Source organism: Wyeomyia smithii, chromosome 2, assembly GCF_029784165.1.
Source record: "Wyeomyia smithii strain HCP4-BCI-WySm-NY-G18 chromosome 2, ASM2978416v1, whole genome shotgun sequence".
Lineage (NCBI taxonomy): Eukaryota > Metazoa > Arthropoda > Insecta > Diptera > Culicidae > Wyeomyia > Wyeomyia smithii.
This window is the reverse complement of record NC_073695.1, coordinates 269861270-269881649: the sequence shown is the minus strand read 5'-3', so window position 1 is coordinate 269881649 and position 20380 is coordinate 269861270. Positions and strand designations below refer to the sequence as shown.

The window sequence follows — 20380 nt, the reverse complement described above, 5'->3', positions numbered from 1 at the left end:
TTATTTTCCGTCGGTCTAGTTCCGCCACTGTTGTGGCCAATCACCGACGCCCAGGGAGACGACTCCACACCCAGGTCCCTAACTCACGACCCGTTTGTTAACGGACCGGCGCCAACGGCTTTACTTCCTCATGCGATGGAAGGCGTGATCCCAGAGATTTTTCGCCTCAGAAAATCCCCCGGTGTCGGCTAGGATTGAATCTAGACCAGTTTGGTTGGTTGTGAGTGAATCACGCCACCTCACAACCATCGACACCTATGTCGGCGGTGGGATTCGAACCCAGGCGTCGAGCGTGGTTGGCGGAGACGTCCACACTAGGCCCCCGCTTTGGAATTGAGCTTGAAAGTGTAATTTTTGCTCATTGTATCTTCTGACAAGCCTCTAAGATAAATTTTACGCGATATCATTTCTTCTCAATGGTTGAATTTGCAAAAGTAGCATGGTGCAGCAGTATTGCTACAAAAATTCAATGGTGAGCCGTTCGCCAGACATTCAATCAGTTTGGGGTGAATAACTTCTTCTATAAGCATCGTAGCGCCTTGCAGTCTTTAGAAGAGTTTTTCCCAGGAAAATTTTCTACAAATACCATGTATCGATGAATTTTCAGAAGCCAACTGGACATCTCTAGAGAATAAGTTTCGAAAAAATGGGATTTCCCATATAAAATCGTATGGAAACTTTAAAAACCGGGCGCCAAAATATAGTTCCACCGATCGATCTGAGAAGATACACAGTTGTTATAGGACCCATAAGGAACACGAAAAAAAGCATGGGAGCATGGGAAATAATTGTGTCCCAGGCTAGTATATGTAGGCCCTTGATAGTTGAAGCTATGAAATTAACGAGAATACTTGAATTGAAAAGAGATAAGTGGTTGTAAAATATCCATAAAATAGTTTTTGAATCAATATCCTATTTTGTCGCACCAACTAACAATCATGATCCGATTGATAAATTTTTCATCAATCAGATAATCAAATGTATGCATTTGATACGCCTCCCACAAAAGCTCGAAGCCTGTATTTAATGGAAATTTTTATACAATATTCAACCCATGGACTTTAATTTACAAACAAACGATGGAACAAAAAAACGGACAGACGGAAACCACTTTCCTATTTCGGAATCGGCCAACAACGAACGATGGCCATCCTATTTGGTTTGGTGGTCAATGTAAACCAACAACCGATTGCTAGCTACTAGAGCTGCTGACGTATTTACGCTTTGGTCAGTCGGCTTCTGCTTTTGCTCAGCAATTCCCGCTGTCAATGCTCTCAGCGGGTCGCTCGATTCGCCGAGCTGCTGCACCAACCTGTTTCGGTTGTGTTTGTTAACGATCCAACGATCGGTTCGTGGTTCCATTTTTCGAAAGTGTCCGTTGCCCGCGGCCAGCCGCGTTATCGGGGCGTGTTGTGCTAAAAGTATGACTTAGCTCAGCTAGCTAAGAAACTGTGAGTCAGTAAGAGCGTCGTGAAGACGAACGCGCGGGGGGTGTTGGAAGGAAGATTAGCTAACTTATGCCGGTATTTTTGCACACACTTGTTGGTGAATAGTTGTGCCGTGGAGTTTAAAGTGACGACTTTGCTGTTTGAGTAAGCCGACATGGTAGTGCGCTAACAAATTTGTCAGTTGAATCGGTTTTTGGCGATGCTGTATCTAATAAGGTTCCCTCGAAGTGAATACAACAGAGCTGTGACAACCGTGTTTGGACCGTGTTTGGTTCACGGTCCATGTTAGAGAACTTGCCGCAGCTGTCTGCATCATAAGGTGTCAAAGGAGTCCCTGCCGAGGCTGAACTTGACGCGTAAGTTGACTGTCGTGTCGGTTTCGGAATCGCATTACATTGATCATCGTACCGTGCGATGGCGTTTCACTTGGTTAGGTTTTAATTTGATTATAAAATGTACTCACGAAGTAAAATATACCAGTTACGCAGCAGCTAGAACCGCATTTTTCCACCCGTTTGAACGAAGGGAATCGTCCACCTGCCGTCCACTTCTACTTGTTTGTTCGTTTCACGATAACAACCCTACCGTGCAGAGTCGCGTCCGGTGGGTGTTCACTCAGCGAGCGTCTAGCGTTACTAATTGATAGACTTCTCATACACGAGAAGACGCCGCCTCTCAGCCAAGCTCGACGAAAAATTTTCGAAGACTGATGTCATAAACAGAGTGACCGAAGACAATACTCCGATCCTACGCACATGCGGAAAAACCGCGGTTTAGAATCTGTTTGTTCTCTTGGATTCGTCGAACTGCGCGAACTGCTTCTGCTGCCGGTTGCAGATTAGCGTCGTAGTCACCTGCCTGTCGCAATCACGCACAAACGGTACCGAACTGGCGAGTGATGATAACTTTCCGCTGCTGTTGTAACAGCTCTGCTACCGTTTAATGGGGGGAGGTTGGGCATAACCCATACAAATTAACTACATTCTGAATATTGTGATGTATTCATCTTTTACAATCGTGTTGCATATACTATGAAAATAATTGATGTTGCAGAAAAACTGTTTTACTGCACATTAGAAGAGCTGTGTAGATTTGAATAAACTCTCGGAGAATACTACAAAATTGCATTGACTGTATGGAAAATTTCCATCATCGAATGTCAAAAACCGACCATGCACATTTTGTTCATTGGCCCAAAAAATGATCTGTGCAAAATTTCAGTACCATTCGACATGATTTAGGGGTGCCTCAAAGCGCTCAAAGTTGTGATTTTTCGACCATCGAAAATTGGGAAAATCGAAACTTTCTTTTCGATGCCAAATGACTTATAAATGCATGAAACATCGAGTGGTGTTATCTTAAAAGAAATGTTGCCGGAACCGAAGGTTTAATATGGAATATTCTAAAATTCCAAACAAATTTCCCCCCCTTGGTAGTTTTTCAAGAGTCGAAAAACCACAACATTGAGCGCTTTGAGGCACCCCTAAATCATGTTCAATTGAGCTGTTATTTTGCATAGTTGATTTTTTTGGACCAATAAACGAAATGTACATGGTCGGTTTTCGAAATTTGGCATGACCCTTTTCGCTGCACCCTAGTTCAATCAGATAAAAACAATATTTCTCGAAAATATTTACTTGAAGCAAAATTTGTAATTATGTAGATACAAAATAGACAGAAAAGTCATTACCACGTAGAATTATTAAATCAAACAAATTAACAAAAGTTAACGAAAAATATTAGCAAACATTTGGTATTGCTCCTAGTATTTATTCAAAAGTCTTTTAGCACGCCTACCTTTCATAAACACTAGAGTGGGTTTCGATTTATAGCAATAATTCGCAGTTTAGAAAACTGGGAATTTAGATTTACAACGTTATCTAACTCATTGTTACTTACTTCAAATGTTTCCAAAAACTGCATGTCCCACAAAAGAGTTGTCTGTTTGAGATAACTTATTATTCAACAAAGCAAACTCCTATATTACCGGCAAATAATGAACGCAGTAGTTCGTACAGTTTTTTCTTGTTTTTGTTCAAGAGATAAAGTTTTGAAAAACCTTAATAGGTCTAATTGACTCATATCTAATTATTTAATATGATTTACACCTAAACACGAAACCCGTGGTAAACGTAACTGATGCGAATTAGTGGGTAACGTTTTTAGTGTGCAATCATGCAAGCAAGTCTTCGATCTGATAATTAAGCTCGCGTGATTCAATCAGTAGAAGTTCTATTGAAGATAAATTAAGACGCAGCTTTAGAATTGACTGTTTTAACGTGATCGATCATCTCATGCTTCCGTTTTCAATAGGTGAACTTTTTGTTCGCAAATAGTGAAGCAGAGAAAAATCTTTATTTGTTGGACTGCCATTTGCAATTCGAATCGTTGTTTTGTTGGCGAGTATTCAGAAAGGACCACTGTGAATTGCAAATTTAGAGTAATCCAGCTTCTAGAACTCTCTGGAATATCTTATTTCAACAGTGATGGCAGATGAAGTTAATAAGATTAGTCTAGTTAAGCAGTGCAATAAAGTGCGTCAATACCATTATCAGTGCAAGAAAGTGCGTCAATATCATCAATATAATCTGAAACTTATACAAACTATATTTACATAATTGCGATCCATAGTGATATTATTAATATCTTGTTTTTAGAGAAATGTGAGCTACGACTGAGTAACTGTTGAATACCCTGGTTGACGAAAGCGAAAATATACTACCCTTAAGCTTAGAATAGTTGCTCTAGAAAAATTATAACTTTTAAATCATTCCTGTGGAATTTGTTACCTCTAACCAGTGTAGAAATGCGTTAACTTACGTCAAAGTGTCGTATAGTAATTGCTCGTCGGGTTCGTAGGGTTATGTTTACGAGAAAACTTGATAACAAAAGTTGGCGGGAGCGGTTTCCATTGTCCTGAAAAAGGCCAAGGAAACCCAAAAATTTTGGTTTCAGAGGAGTTTCAAAATCTCTGATTGAAAGTTATCTATCTGATCGTTTGCAGTTTGTTGCATTGAGCAATAGATGCAGTGATGTACGGTTCATTAGAACCGGTTTACCGCAGGGTAGCAACCATGGCCCGATTTTGTTTCTTTGGTTCATTAACGATATCTGAAAACTGAAGTTGTAAGGTAGTCTCTGTTAATTTGCTGACGATACCTACATCAATCTTCTACAAACTGGAACAAGACCTAGTTCTTTTGCACGGTTACTTCAGATCCAATATGCTGTCCCTAAACTTATGGAAAACAAAGTAAATGTTTATGCACTCGCCATGCAGACGGATCACACGTCATTTACTGCTTAAAATTCAAAAACAAGAAGACGGAGAAGTTCAAGAATAGGCTTTCCTGGGTCTCACACTTGACTCTACTTTAAGTTGTTGACACATCCATCAATTAAAGATGTAGCTGAGCTCCATGTGTGCTGTTTTGCGGAAAGTAACCTCGTTTAAAACTAGCTGTTGAAGTTATACATATCGTTAATCCACTCTCGGGGAGCTGCGTAGCCGCAAGGTTACAGAGTCCGCTTTGTCAAGCTAATGGTCGTGGGTTCGAATCTTAGTAGAACCAGGCCATCCGATGTCAAAAAAAAGGACTTCAAGCACGGGTTTATTCTCAGGCTCCCCACCGGTTACCCTTCCTCAACGCTGAAATCTACAATACCTTTGCGTGACTTTCTCTTAACAAAAAATAAGTCCCTCTTATCAATAAAACTGGCCAGAAGGACGCACGACGAAACTTCTCCAGGGAATTATAATTGGTGATATTTGGCAAGAGGAACGAGTATCGGTATAGTAGAACAGTAAGCGTGTAAGGAAGAGTATCACATTACACACAAGCACTGATGAACAATAATAATAAGCATGCCACTTCTCAATAGCGGTATTGCTATTAACAGAAGTGCGGGATACAGCAGACACCAGGGCATATCTCACAATAGATCTACGATTCTGGTCGCAGTGAGGAAGTCCATACAGGAAAAAAAAAATAATCCACTCTCGGCTGCAATATTTGGTTGCTATTTGGGGCTCTGCCTGCAAATCGAATCTGCGCGAACTTCAGATCATTGAAAATTGCTGTCTGAAGACCGTTTTAAGGAAACCTGGTCCCCAACAGTTCAACTGTACTCTGGTGAAATGAACGTGATTTTGCCTATAAAAGTTTTGCACGAATTCCAGACACTGACCTACGTCCACAAGCTTATCATGGATCCATCGTTGCATCGCAACATTGTCGTAAGAAGGATTCAATACAGTCGTGCAACAAGGCAAACCGGAAATTTCTCATTGACCAGACCGAATACCATGATGGGACGAAGAAAGAACGCGTACAATGGTTTTAGGTATCATAACGCTTTACTGCAACTGTGTTAATCTGCTAGCACCATTAATTACTTCAAAAATTTCCTGAGAAAACACATCATACAGAGAATTGACCAATATTCAATTAACAACATCAATGTATCTGATATGAATCTTGTTTCGAACACTAACTGTCCTGTACCCCGACGTCTCCAGTAGCTAAATATCAGCCTTTAGCCATTAGCATTTACTACCAGTCTTTGTCATCGCCTCTACCACCGCTTCCACCACTACCACCGCAGCCATCGCTACCACCACAATTGTTGCATAAAATATCATCATTACCTAGATGTCAGTTATTTTATGTTGAATTGTTAGAGTAACATTTCTCATGCTCCCTTGAAAGAGAATCATTCTCACTGGGAGCACTTAACGTAATTATTTAATTAATTTTTGTACTAAACTGTCCACCATCTAGAAGCCCTTGACCTTCTGAACAACTTTGCTGAAAACAGTAGCTTTCTAGGAAGTCGTAATCATGGGATAAGTTCAAGTCAAGATGCAATGAATTTCGTGTTCTCTAGCGCCCTGTAGTGGTGGTATTCCGCACAGAACTGTCCACCATTTAGCAGCCTTTGACCTTCTGAACAAGTTTACCGAAGACCACTACTTTCTAGGAAGTCGGAAACACGATATATCGCCCATTCAAAATGATACTAAACTTTTTGAAGGGTGCTGCAATATGATAACTGGGTGTTTCAGTACTCAGTGAAGCGATTTGGAACTTATGGCGGATAGTGTATATTAAATACGCTGAAAAAAGATTGGTGAAAAAATTGTATGGAACTTAAAATTATAGTCTCAAACCTTTTTTAATTAAAGATAAATATACTAAAAATATTAATAATTCATAAGTGTAAAATCGTACCAAAATTCATTATTTATTGTGACACAAAAGTGCAAATGGAATTGCAAATTATGCAATTAATAAATAAGCAGAAAGGTTTTTAAAAATTAACTGGAAAAAACGAGATTGCCAGCAGACAAAATTGTGAAACAGTCATAAATTCTGAACAACTTTGCTGAAGCGAAGGCAGTTATTTTCTAGGAAGTCGGAAATACGATAAATTTCGTGTTCCATAGCGCCACGTAGTCGAAGTATTCCGCTCTGAACTATCCACCATCCAGAAGCTTTCGACTTTATGAACAAATCAGAACAAGGAACTATACTGCCGTGAGATGACAAAGAGCCATTTTTCCGAATATGGGTTTTTCATGCCAATTTGTTCATTATTCGAAAACCTATCTTTTGGTATCTTCCTTTTCGTTGTTACTTATTCGTACGTTGCATAAAACAAAAAAAAAACAAGTGACGTAGGCACCCATTTCAATATAAAAGTGACCAGAAATTCATTCGTTTTTGAGCCGTACTGAAAAACTGATCACTTGGATCTACGTCACATTGTCATCTCACGGCAGTATATGTTTCCATTGAATTTTCAAATTTTTGAAATTCCTGAACAAGTTATCTCATAACCATAACTTTCTAGGTCGTCGATAACACGAGATAATCTGCTAATCTAATAATTTTCTTTTTTCTTTACAGGTAATTAATCGATGGTTCATCGACTGATGGCAGGCTGCCATCCAAGGTTAGATCATGTCATGTCAACAAATTGAATTATTAATTGCAATTCTGCGGTGTACACTTTGAGCTGCTAAGGGAATGAACCTTATTTCTGCCAATGTGTTAATTTTACAAACCAACCACAAGTGCCGGTAGTTTTTTCATGCTCGGCTAGACGCTTATAATCTATCCACTTTGGGTCGTCGCTCCCCACACATTTTTCTTCCACCCCTTGTCTATGCGGTGGCGAATGGCTATTTCGGGTTTGCATTCAGCCGAAAGAAATGTTGAAAACGATGTTATGATGAGGAAATTAGCTTCGCAATTTGTATCAACATCGTGCAACGACGCGCACAGCAACCTGGTCGCTCAAATCCATCGGCAAAGAAGCAGCAAGCCACGTCAAATGCGTCAACGCGCCGTCGTGCGTTTTGTGACGTGTGTGGTGAATAAACTATTTGGACGCTGCGTTGCACTGCGCGGGACGGTTTAAAAATGCTTGATATTTTTACTGCAATGTTTTGACCTCAAATAAACTCGCCTGATATCATACAATCAGCAGTCCTTCAAGGACAATAGCGCTTCGTACAAACCGCGTCTTGCTCTCTATCTCTCGCTCTCTCGTAGACTCATTCGAGTGTTTCGATCATAATCTAGTAGCATCCAATAATTGGACTTTTCCTCCGCCTGCTGCATAGAGCATTCTATAGTCGCCATCCTTGAGACGGAATCCTATTTCAGGATGTTGTCATAGTTTACTCTGCCCGCGTTTCTGTTATTTCTTATCCGAGGGAGGGAGGGGGCGATAATACTGTCGTCGACTGTTGGGCGTCGCACGTTTCAGCTTATCTAGGAGCTATCTAATGCTTATTCCGCACGCTCTCCGGTCGCCGCACTACTCGGCACAGACTCTGCTGATGGTGACACAAACTGATAGAGCTGTTATCTCTCAACGATCGACTTGAGTCAGGCATTTAAGTACACACTGACTAAGACTTATTGCCGGCCCTGAATGCGCGCTTTGTTTACAGATACAAAGCGTAGCTGACAATTAATAGTAGTTTTCAGCTCAATAGTCGACTAATTGGCATGTTGTGGTGATACCATTCAACATTTAAAAATATCAGGTCTCTCATCTGTCATCTCTTGTTTACTATGTTTTTATCTTTGAAGATGAGAAGAATAGAAACAATAAACAATTCTGAACATCTCTTGAACCGTGAGATGGGGCGTTCCCCTCAGCTTAAACCAGCGTTAGTTTCTAATTCCCCCCTTGTGTTAGAGAAACCAAAGCCTGCTGTCTGCCTGTCTGCCTGGCTTGGCATGGCAGGCTTTGCGCATTGCGGAGATTGACGACTACGTGGAGAATACCACATCAAATATGCTTTTCGTGGACTGTTTTCTCGTTGTCAAGGTATCTGCATAGTTGTAAAGATAATGCTGATTGTATTGACTTGTTTGCGATTAGAACGGCTACACACACCGTACGGACAGAATGGCCAGCCATAGGCGCATAGCAGGTTGTCAAACTTTTATTGAGCGCCATATTCATCTGCACCGCCGCGCCCCGGTCGCGTCATCTTCGGACAGGTAGTTTTTGCATAACCGTTTATTCACAGTACTACGGTGCTGTTTGTTTTTCAATTGAGATAACCTTCAATTTCAGACAAATGATAACTGACAAAACTTTTTTGCAGAATACGGATGCTGTGGTTTTAGTTCACGAAACTGAACATCAGCATTGGTGAAAAAAAAAGAACACGAGATTTTTTTCTGCTAGAGTGATTTTTTCTATCACTTTTTTTTTGCACAATGTAGCTGTGGGTAGAAATAGCATGAAAGAAAGTTCGTTATATTTCTGATTGTATTAAAATGCTATTCTAAATTTGTTTATGTCGACCCCCCCTGGCGTGTCTGCTTTCATTACGATCTGCTGTCAACATTGAGTATTTATATGCGTTACCGTAAAATTTATCTAGTCGATTTTCTTGATGTCGGTTTGAATCTATTCGACTCTGGTTAGGTCAGAATGTACTCCTAGAGTCGAGCTGACTGATGCCATAAGCATAAAAATTTTAGAGGGGACGCGTAGCTCTTTGTTGGATTAAACAGTTTATGAACAGATAAAAATGAATTTTATTTAAAAAATCATCGAATATAATTATGATATATTATATATTATTTTATTATATAATCATATATATTTTAAAACTGTTTTCGGCCATTTTAGGTTGTTTTTTCAAAATCAAAAGGCACCATTTTGGATTTTAAAATGCCATCTAAGGTGGATTTCAGGTCTCTGGGCATCACCCAGGATGGTATTTGGTCATTTTTAGGTATTTTCCAGGAAACGAAAGTCGTTATTTGGAAATTCGATTTCCGGTCCGGTCCCAAAAATACTTGTATTTAGATCGTACTGTTTTTAGCTCTCTTTGGTCGAAATCTGCATTCATAACAGGGCTTTGAATTTTTCAATGGTGCAATACTTAGAATAAAAAAATCCCAATTCTCCGCATTTTGCTGGGCGCTCAGCTCATTTTCCAATCGATTGCTGCAAGAATGAAAAAAAAATCCGTTGTAACCTGACTGAGTTATTATGATTTGAAATTGGACGATTTTCGTGACGCTCTCGATGTTTTTGTTTTATCAGACTGCATCCCTCTCCATAAATGTTAACGTTAGACGTCATTCTACGTCAAAAAATCTCATTTTATTGAAATATCTAAATTTTATCGATTGAAACGAAACTCTCAAAAATGTTCAAGATGTCTTTAGTTAGGAATGTGCTTCATAAATGAAAAAAGTGCCAAAAACATAGAAATTGGCAAGAATTATAAATATGCACAAAACGTTAAATAATCTAAAATATCTAAAATGCCAATTGTCAGAACTGCTAAATCCTGAGACTTCCTTAATCACAGATTACAACCTGATACACCTATCACGAACATATATGAACCATAATGCATATAAATGGCGTGCGGCATCGGGATTTCTGGGAGAAAATTCAGGAACTTGATTTTGTCTGGAGAAACCTGAAGAAGTTAGGAAATCTCCATAACCATGAGCAAATTTCAAGTGCCTTGAAAATAGGTCTTTAAAATCTAATTTTATTTCTCTTTTTATTTTTTTTAAAATTGATTATCCCTATTTTTTGCTCTTATTCTTACACAATTTTTATATATAAAAATGCAGATCTGTCTGTCTATCTGTCTGTCTGATCCATATAGACTTGAAAACTACTGAACCGATCGACAAAAAAATTTGTATGTAGGTAGGGGACGTGAAAGGTGATTAGGATAGTTCGAAATCAATTCCTCTTCTGGAAGGGCGGGGTCCCATACAAATGAAACACAAACAACTCGAGAGCTAATCAAGCAAATGAAACCAATTAAGTATGTGAAGGTTTTTGGGAACAAGATATAATTTCTATGATGGTTGGATACCCCTCCTTTTTCTGGAAGGAAGGGGTACCATACAGATGAAATCCAAATTTTCGCACGACTCGAGAACTAATCAGGCAAATGAAACCAAATTTGTCATGTGGAGGTTTTTGGGAGCAAGATATAATTTTATGATAGTAAGACACCCTTCCTTTTTTTAGAAGGAGGGCTCCTATACACGTCAAATACAAATATCTGCATAACTCGGGAACTAAGCAAGTAAATGAAACTAATTTTGGCATGCGGAGGTTGAAATGTTTCTATGATGGTTTCGCACCCCTCTCTACTTTGAAAGGAATAGGGAATGCTGGAAAACAGCCGAAAGTGACCACCCAATACGGGTATTTCCGGAACCAGAGTGATGCATAAAGGCAAACATCCACCTAAGACGCCTTTTTGAATCTTAAGAAATCAACTTCTTGTTTTTGGAAAATAGCCGACCATGACCGAATAGGGGCTCAGACTCGAGGGTCAGAAATTGATTCCTCATGTCATTTTAAAGTCCAAGATGACAACTTTCGGGTTTTGGAAAACAGCCAAAAGTGACCAAATACTACACAATATGGGTATTTCGGTAATCGTGGTGATACATAGAACCCAAATATCGACCTCAGATACCATTTTGAATTTTAAGACGGCTACTTCCAGTGTCTAAGAAATCGACAAAAATGACCCGGAATATATCCGGAGCCAGAATGACGTTCAGAGGCCAAAAACTGACTTCACTTGTCATTTTGAAATACAAGTGAACGATTTCCTATTTCTGGAAATCAGCTGATAATGACCGAGTGCCATTCAATATGGGTGTTTCCAGAATCGAAGTACTGTACGAAAGCTAAAAGGCAAAGATGCTCTCATTCCGTTAAAATCAAACCAAAGAAAAAAATGGGCGGGACGAAGTTTGCTGGGGCAGGTAGTTTAAGTTTTTTTTTTACTCATATAGTTAGGATACACGATTTGATTGCCTAAAAACAGAAAAGTAAGTTTTTCTTACAGCAAAGCCTTTTGGTAAGAGTATAAAAGTTAGTTGATAAAACAAATGCATGAACGAAAAACGAATTAAATCTGAAGAAGAAAAATCAGGAATGATTAACCGAGGTAACAAAAATATTATACCAACGTGGATATTTTAAACTTAATTGAAATAGTAGAACCAACTCTTTTAAAATACTTATGATCAAATTTTTTACTTGATGCACTAAGAATTGAATCATTATGTTTAGATGCCAAATCGCTTCGAGAAAGTTGAATTGAAAACTCTACTCTACAAAGATTTCGTAGTCAAGGTTAGTGTTCGGAAGATGTTCATGCGATGGCTTGCTTGATAGACCAACTTTTTTTTTTCAAGAATAACTGGGAGGTCACGATTTTTAGTGATAAAACAAAGATATAATTTTTTTCAGAGTTTTTTTTAATCGGGAATAAATGGAAATAACTCGAGATTGCATTTTTTATGCTTTGTACATTTAAAAAATGAAAAATCAAAACCATAATTATTCAAATTTGAAATGTAGATTTTTTTGGTACATTTGCATCAAGAACTGGAATTCTTGTAATTCACGAAACAGTGTATTTATATTGACTAGGCTGAACACAACTAGAGATAATGCAGATATGTTGGCAACAATTTTTAACTGAAAATAAAGTTGAATTGGTTTGAATCCTTCAAGTCACCTGGTAGGGACCAAATTTATCCTGTACTACTACTGAAGAGTAAAGCAGCTCTGATACCCATTCTAACACAACTATTTCAATCCACTTTAAATTTAACTCTAGGTTATATTCCGGAAGCGTGGAGACAAGTACGGGCTATCTTTATCCCAAAGGCCAACAAAAGAACAAAACATTATTAAAATCCTTCAGGCCAATCAATACGGAAATATCCAATACGGAAAAAAGGACTTGTTTGGTATACATTCCACAATTGCAACAATACTAAGAGAAACGATAACACTGGTCGACAAAAGTGAAAAAAGTTGCCCAAAAGTTCAAAATAGTTTCCATAAAAAGATTATAGGTTAGCTTATAATCATTCCTGTGAATTTTTGTGCCCCTAGTGAATGCATAAGAGTGTCAAACGTCCGCAGAGCAATTGATCGCTGGGTACGTCGCTTCTACATTGCCTTACGGCAAAACTCATTCAAGTCTCTGAAAAAGTTATCCTTGCTAGAGGCACCAAAATTCACAGCAATGGTTAAAAAGCAAAAATCTTTCATTTTTGTCAGTTGAGGCTCTAGGACAAAACCTGGGTTTATCAGTGTTATTGATCAGTTCTTTTTCTTTTCATGATTTTTTGAAATGGAGCACTTCCACAAAAAATGTCCCAGTTTTGATATTTTTTGGCTGAAATTTTGCATAGACGTTTTAATAGGCAAAGATGCCATTTTGTGCTATTGATTTATTTTTTTGGAACACGACTCATTTTTAAGAAGCTATTGAAATATGCTATTTTGGGAAGGTATTGATGATTACAAATATTTTTGGGGTCAAAACGGTTTGTTTGATTGGCATAGTGTCTATCTTTCCAAAAAAAAAAAACACTTACTTTTGAAAAAAAGTTAAAAGAAAAATTAAAAATAATTATCTAAAAAAGCTTATATTTTTAACATCTAATTTTTTTTATAAAAAGTACAAATGATTAACTAAACAATGGAAACGGTCCGATCATGGAGAAATAAAGAAATAAGTTATATCTTGAAAAAAAAATTTTTTTTTTTCACAGTACATTTTTTATGGTAGGATAAAATTTTTATCTACAACTTTGCCGAAGACACTATGCCAATCAAACAAACCGTTTTGACTGTAAAAATATTTTTAATTTCCCGTAGAATGCTTTATCGGAAATTAAAAATATTTCTACAGCCAAACCGATTAGTTTGATTGGCATAGTGTCTTCGGTACAGTTGTAGATAAAAATTTTGTCCTTCAAAAAATAAATGCCCCTCAAAGAAAAAAAATTTTTTTTTTCAAAAAACCATAACTTTTTTTTTGATTTTATTATGATCGGACCGGTTCCATTGTTTATGTAATCTTTTGTAGTTTTGATGGAAAAAAGTTAGATTTTTAAAAAACGAGCTTTTTTAGATAATTAATTTTTAATTTTTCTTCTAACTTTTTTTCAAAAAATAAGTAATTTTTTTTGAACGTATATTTTTCGGAATAAAGTTATTATCTACAACTTTGCCAAGACGTCACACCGATCAAACAAACCGTTTTGGCCATAAAAATATTTGTGATCATCAATACCTTCCCGAAATAGCATTTTTCAATAGCTTCTCAAAAATGAGTCGTTTTCCAAAAAATTTAATCAATAGCACAAAATGGCGTCTTTTGCCTAAAGAAACGTCTATGCAAAATTTTAGCTAAATCAAAAATGGTCGATTAAATTGGTTGCCCGTTTTTTGTGGAATTACTCAATGGTATTAGAAATCCGAAAGGAGCCACCCACATTCCACGTGGACAGATTGTTAACGATTTGCTCCCCCCCCCCCTCCATGGACAACTGCCCATATAAATTCTAAAAATTTTGTATGGAGCGTGGACATTACACAAACCCCCCCTTCCAAAGCTGTCCACGTGGTATCACAAGTAACAAAATAGGTTATGTCTAAGTTTTTTAGTGCTGGATACAACCAAAACATAAAACCTTCAATGCCGACCACGTGGCTATAACAAACCTATTAACAACAGCTATATAAATGTGTCATTGCTAGTTGGCCCAGGTTTATTGCAGTCATCAAAACTTCATATGCGCTCCATCTTAGAACCAGATGTTTTCAACAGGCCGATTTGCTTGCCATAGAATGGCCTCGAAATTTTAACTCAGATATATTCTTTAAATTAAGCGTGAAGCAATAAATTTTATCTCGGCTTCATTTCTCAATGACAATGTTATATACCGAGAGTGTCGTGAAAACAGAATTGTCTGAGTTTTCTATCTATATTGATTGATTATTATTATCATTTAAATCGTTTTCGTGCATGTAAAAACATATGCCGTGAAATATTTATGGTAAAAACGGCCACGAATTTTATCGCAATTACTGCGCGCCGCCGTAATTCTATGGGAAATGAATATTTAATCCAAATTTAATTCTTCTGAACTAAGGTGATGATTGAATAAATTCCATGATTTGTCATATTTTGTTAAATGTATGACTTCATCCATCATTCGAATTTCAAAATCACTCTGTGATATTGGTGATACAGTAAAATAAAATGCTGATTTAGGATTGAAATTCATAATTTTGCTTTTTTTTTATTCAAGGCGACATGTTGTTTTCGGATAAACCCTCGAACGCATCCCAAATCCTCTATCATGACCGATTCTCGCAATTTGATCACAACATAGCATTTATTAAACCAAACAAGCCTTTCACGGTTTTCATCTGCCTAAGTTACGATCATCAAGTTTTATTTTAGCTACAAGTATATTCTGCAGGTTTTTAGTTTTATTTGGTCGTCAGAGGGATTATCATACAACTTCATGCATATGACGGTTGGCATAGAATGGCTGTAAAGAATACTTGCGGATCATATTTTATGGTTCTCAAATAAAACCAAAATATAATCAAAGACTTTAATATAAGTTAACATAAAACGAAAACAAAACAATTTTAAGCCTTTGAAGCATTTTGTTTGTTACTTGGGTTGTGGATGGCCCTAAATGCAATTCGAGAAACAAAATCTGCGAAAGAACTTTTATTGAAGACAGGGCTGCTTAACACTGATTAGTGGCTTCTGGAAAAGCCCCGAATAATCGGGGAATCCTGAAATAATTCCATCGACACACAGATTCATAAATTGCTCAAAAATATACGAAAAGGATTGGTTTTCGTATTCATGGAAATCCCGAGAACAGGATCTGCTAGCTTTCGGGTATTACCTCGGTCCGGTCCTCTCAGTGGAATCTGTCACAATCTGTCTGACAAACCAATCACACTGGAGTCCTACTCAGCGTGGTTGTTTTCAGTCAATCCGACCTGCAGTTTCATACATATACATAGGAAATCTGGAAAAGGAAATGAGATATCACTGGGAGCCAAAATGCAACGACTGTAGAGACCGGATTTCGGAAAGTAAAACACAAGAATCATGCACAACTTGAGAAGCACTGTTTTCTTTTTTAGAAAAACATACCTCATGTGCAGCAACGGGAGAACACAATCTTCGCGCCTGTCAAGAAACATCAAAGAAGCACGATATAATACCGGAAATTTCAGTCAACTAATCCCCGTAAAAGACTTCGGGATATACGAATTTATATGAATGAATATATCTAATTGTGTGTAATATATATGATATGTAAATATTTTTTCACACGAGGCGAACCAGCCACAGATTGATAACCTCGAAAATGAAGACAAAAATAAAATACCCGAAAGCGCTAAAATATGTAAAGCACTCAAAAATCCAAATTGATATATTAGCTTTTCACAAAACTTCGATGTACGGACCATGAGTTATGAATTTTTGAGTTTGAATTTTTTTAGTCTTAGTAGAAAAAAAACGCTGAAAATCTGCCTTTTTGGAAAAATTCATCGGAAGTGATGAACTTTTTGACAGGTCTCCTTTCTAATGTTTTTTGATAATGTTTTGATATTGTGTTAATGTTACTTGTGCGATAAGAAGATCTTTATTACTACTTCCGGTCAATCTTATGACAGTTATGACAGAGCAGCAAAATTCTTCACATTCCCAAGCGAATTTCTTGCTAAAAGATGGTTACACACTCGAAAATCTTGGTAATGAAAAAACATTCGCATGAGTAATGAATTGTGTGGCAACAGACGCAAAAGAATCGTAGTAACCGCTGCTGCCGCCACTCTGATCCTCCCGCTTGCTTGTTCGCTCGATCGCTCGGTGGTCGATCGTAAACACGAAACCGGCTGGCTGCGAGATCGTGTATCGTGTCTCCTATGCTGCTATCGCACCCTATCGTGTAAAAACGCTCACTACGATCAACGCGTGCGTGCGTCCCGTGTCCGAAGGCGAATGCTGTCAAGGAGGCCGCTGTTGGCTCTGCTGACCAGCGTTGCCAGGTATCCAGATCAAGCTGGAATATCCAGATTTTTGAACATGTATCCAGGTAGACAGCTTTGATGTCCAATTATCCAGATTTTTCATGGATGATCCAGATTTTATCCAGATTTTATTTTTTCTGTACCGCAAAAAGGTCATCACTTCAATTTTGGCGCGAAATTTTGCAATTTCGTCACCTAAAATTTTGCGTACCCCAGGACTTTTATCCGAAAAATTAACCTTTCACCCCACGAAATGACCGCCAGATTTTTTCCAGATTTTTATTTTGCCTTTTCCAGATTTTAAAAAAATGACCTGGCAACGCTGCTGCTGACACTGCGACACTAGAAGAGACCGACTGTGATAAGGACTCGATAACACTATCAGCAGTAGGCGGCGGCGGTTAATGCAGGCAAGTGACTACTACATGCGGTCACAAGGCAATACTGCAGAGTTGTATTGTTGTATGATGTGATAATGTATGATGTGATATGATGTGTGATGATGATGGTTGTACACATATGTATATACGATGACGCTGTCTGTCCCGTTCTTACGCCCGCTTCGGGTGGTTATTAAGAGACCCTCGACTCTCTCATTGATGACCGAAAGGGTACGGCAGGTGTGCTAATACCATATGACATTATAAATAGAACCGGATGAGGATTTCCAGCTTTCATACTAGTGTCTCACGGTTGTGATAAGCTAGTTCGCAGACAGGGCAGTGTAGTTCGTTCGAACCCAGAGCAGGTAGCCGCCATACGGTGTTTAATTTACCTTACCCCTGGAGTGTAATATCTACGGTGTGATCTCTGGCGCGCCGAGTGAGAGGTAATCCGTCAATCCGATAATCAAGTGCCGATCGAGTACCGATCGATTAAATGTGTGTTTCTGTGTGTGCGTACCAAGTGTCCGTACGGTTTAGTTCATCATTAATGGTAATCACGACGGAACCAGAACCGGTGGTATTGGTGCTAATTCCCTTCGATCAACATCATCGTCATCAATGGCAAACGTGTGTTGGAGAACAAGGGGGGGGGGGTCATGGTGGGCCTGGTGTTGTTTTTTTTTTTTTGTGTTTGGAATTTATTCGTTGAATGGAAACTACTATGGCCTGTGAGGAGAATAGTCTTTCGATATATCGGTTCAGCATTTTGTGAATGCCAGGTGGGTGGCAAATCGAATCCAAACTCAAACTCAAGGCTAGGCTACACACACTCACGTCAATGGAGAAGGACCGTAGCACTGTTTGGAGCGTGTAATGCGTGGTGAACACCGACACCACCAGGGATGGAAATTCGGAAAATGTGTTGCAGGTGGATGTATTTTAAGATCAAAGAACGGACTCTCGAAGGCGGGTAAAACACAAGCAGCAATCTAGTTGTTGCTGGCTGGCTGGCTGGTTGGTTTAGCGAAATATTAGCATAGCACGAAGCGCGGGGAATATAAAACCACCCACCAAAAATATCAGAAAAATAATAAAAATAAAAAAGCCTGGAGGTAACAAATGCTCTCGTGAAACGAGTTTCGAGCTTTTCTCGCGTGCGGATAACGAAATTTGTTTCATTTGAATATTTGAGCCGGCTATAGGTTAGAGAATTGTAAAAAGAGAGGGGGGAAGGGGGAGGATTTATTTCCCCGAAGCGAAATGGGATTTTCCTTACCCACCACCATTCATTGCCAGCTGTGAGCAATGAAAACAATTGAGTTACAATTATCTTTGCTGATAATAGACAATGACGTGCAGGAAAAAACGACAATGCTGACGTTGAAAAGTTTTGAATATTTCTAAACACAAATCAGGAGGTCTTGCAAATTCTTCTAGATTTGAATCGACTAAAGTAGTGAACGACGGTAGGCGCACTTGTTCTGCGTTGAAACATTGGGAAAGAATTTCAATGGCGAAAATTGTTTGTTGAATCAAAAAAACCTGCAGGAAAAATACCGGCATTTTGTAGAATATCTCAAAGTAGTGCAACAGTTGAGTTAAGAATCTGGATGTTGGACGTTCATTAATGATTTAGTTTAGTTTCTTCTTTATTGGAGGATTTTTCAATAGTTTTCAGCTAACGATGCAAAATGTTCAGTCACACGCAGTTGGATTTTTTTCATTCATTATTTTCTACCAATGAAACTCCATTTATCATGTTTAGTTATTTTTATTGTTACTCGTTTTTACTCATTTTTTAAGTGCTTGTAAATTTTATATTTTTCTACTCAATGGTTTTTCTTTTCATGCTTTGTTGTTATATTTTATATCTTTTCTGTGATATTTTATTCATGAACTTGTTTTATTTATGAACTTGTATTTTATTTTTTACTTATTTTTGTTAAACAGTTGAACCATTTGTGTTACATTTTTTTTGAACTGTTCAATTTTGTTTTGTTTATTGATGTTATTTTTCCTCTTTAACAAAAATTACTGTCATTTTTTAACCTATCAGCCTATATTATTGATTTGATAGAGTATATTGATTCTTATTATAAATAACTGAGCACATTAATCCATGTTAGGGGAAATTTTGAAATAATGGCGTTTTAACTTTAATCTTAGGACCAGCGTTGCCAGGTATCCAGATTTATCTGGATTATCCAGATTTTTGAACATGTATCCAGGCAGACAGCTTTGACGTCCAATTATCCAGATTTTTCATGGATCATCCAGATTTTATTTTCTCTGTTCCGCAAAAAGGTCATCACTTCAAATTTGGCGCGAAATTTTGCAATTTTGCCCCCTCAAATTTTGCGTACCCCAAGACTTTTATTCGAAAAATTTACCTTTCGCCCCACGAAGTGACTGCCAGTTTTTTTCCAGATTTTTTTTTTTGCCTTTTCCAGATTTTTAAAAAAATGACCTGGCAACGCTGCTTAGGACCCTCTCAAACAATTTTTACCAAATTTGGCGTATATAACCAAAAATTATCCGTCCGAATGTATGTATTCAATAAGACAAGATTTCTTAAGGGTTAACGGGCTTTTGACTATCACAAAGGAGACTAGAAGGAAATTGATGAGACAGAAAAAAATCTCAACGAAGTGAATCGTAGTAAGTAGCAAAATTGTGTTCATTCAACCAGGAAAAATGTGCGCCTCGCGCGTGCTTCGCAAATTTCCAACAAAGCAAGCGAGCGCAAAATAAAAACAAATTGTTATCTGCTCCGAATGAGCTGTGAAATTAAGGATATTTCATTTTATTTTGGCTGACCTAAATTAATCATCAGGTGTATGTACGTTGAAGCAGCTGCAGTGCATGTGCAATATGCAGAAAAAGTGTACGTTATAATAATAATAATTGTTGCTTGGTGATTTCGGAATTGCGGAGAGCGATCGTGCACCGCGTGTTCGTAACACATCCGGCTGAGCAAAACAATCTGATTGCCGCCAAGATTGTCAACAGAGCCAAGTCAGTGCGAGGTTATCTTCTTTGTGTAAGGCCAGATTTGTGTTGATTACTTCATCAAGGAAAGTCGAACAGAAGGTTGGCGGAATGTGATGACACCAACTAAAATATGGAGAATAGTTGTGACAAAAAAACTTC

The 20380-nt window shown here is 38.0% G+C and overlaps 1 protein-coding gene across 7 annotated transcripts in view; it reads left to right on the top strand.

The window, feature by feature from the left end:
- The first annotated feature begins 1574 nt into the window (after positions 1 to 1574).
- The window catches only part of LOC129725921 (plasma membrane calcium-transporting ATPase 1), a 64334-nt gene continuing 45528 nt past the window's right edge, over positions 1575 to 20380 (top strand). For 6 of the 7 annotated variants that reach the window (XM_055682366.1, XM_055682365.1, XM_055682363.1 and 3 more), the window contains exon 1: positions 17532 to 17673. The gene's annotated coding sequence lies outside the window, so the exon portion shown is untranslated. Of the gene's footprint in view, positions 1805 to 7357; positions 7404 to 17531; positions 17674 to 20380 lie in introns of those variants that run through there. The other variant, XM_055682360.1, reaches the window with a different exon arrangement.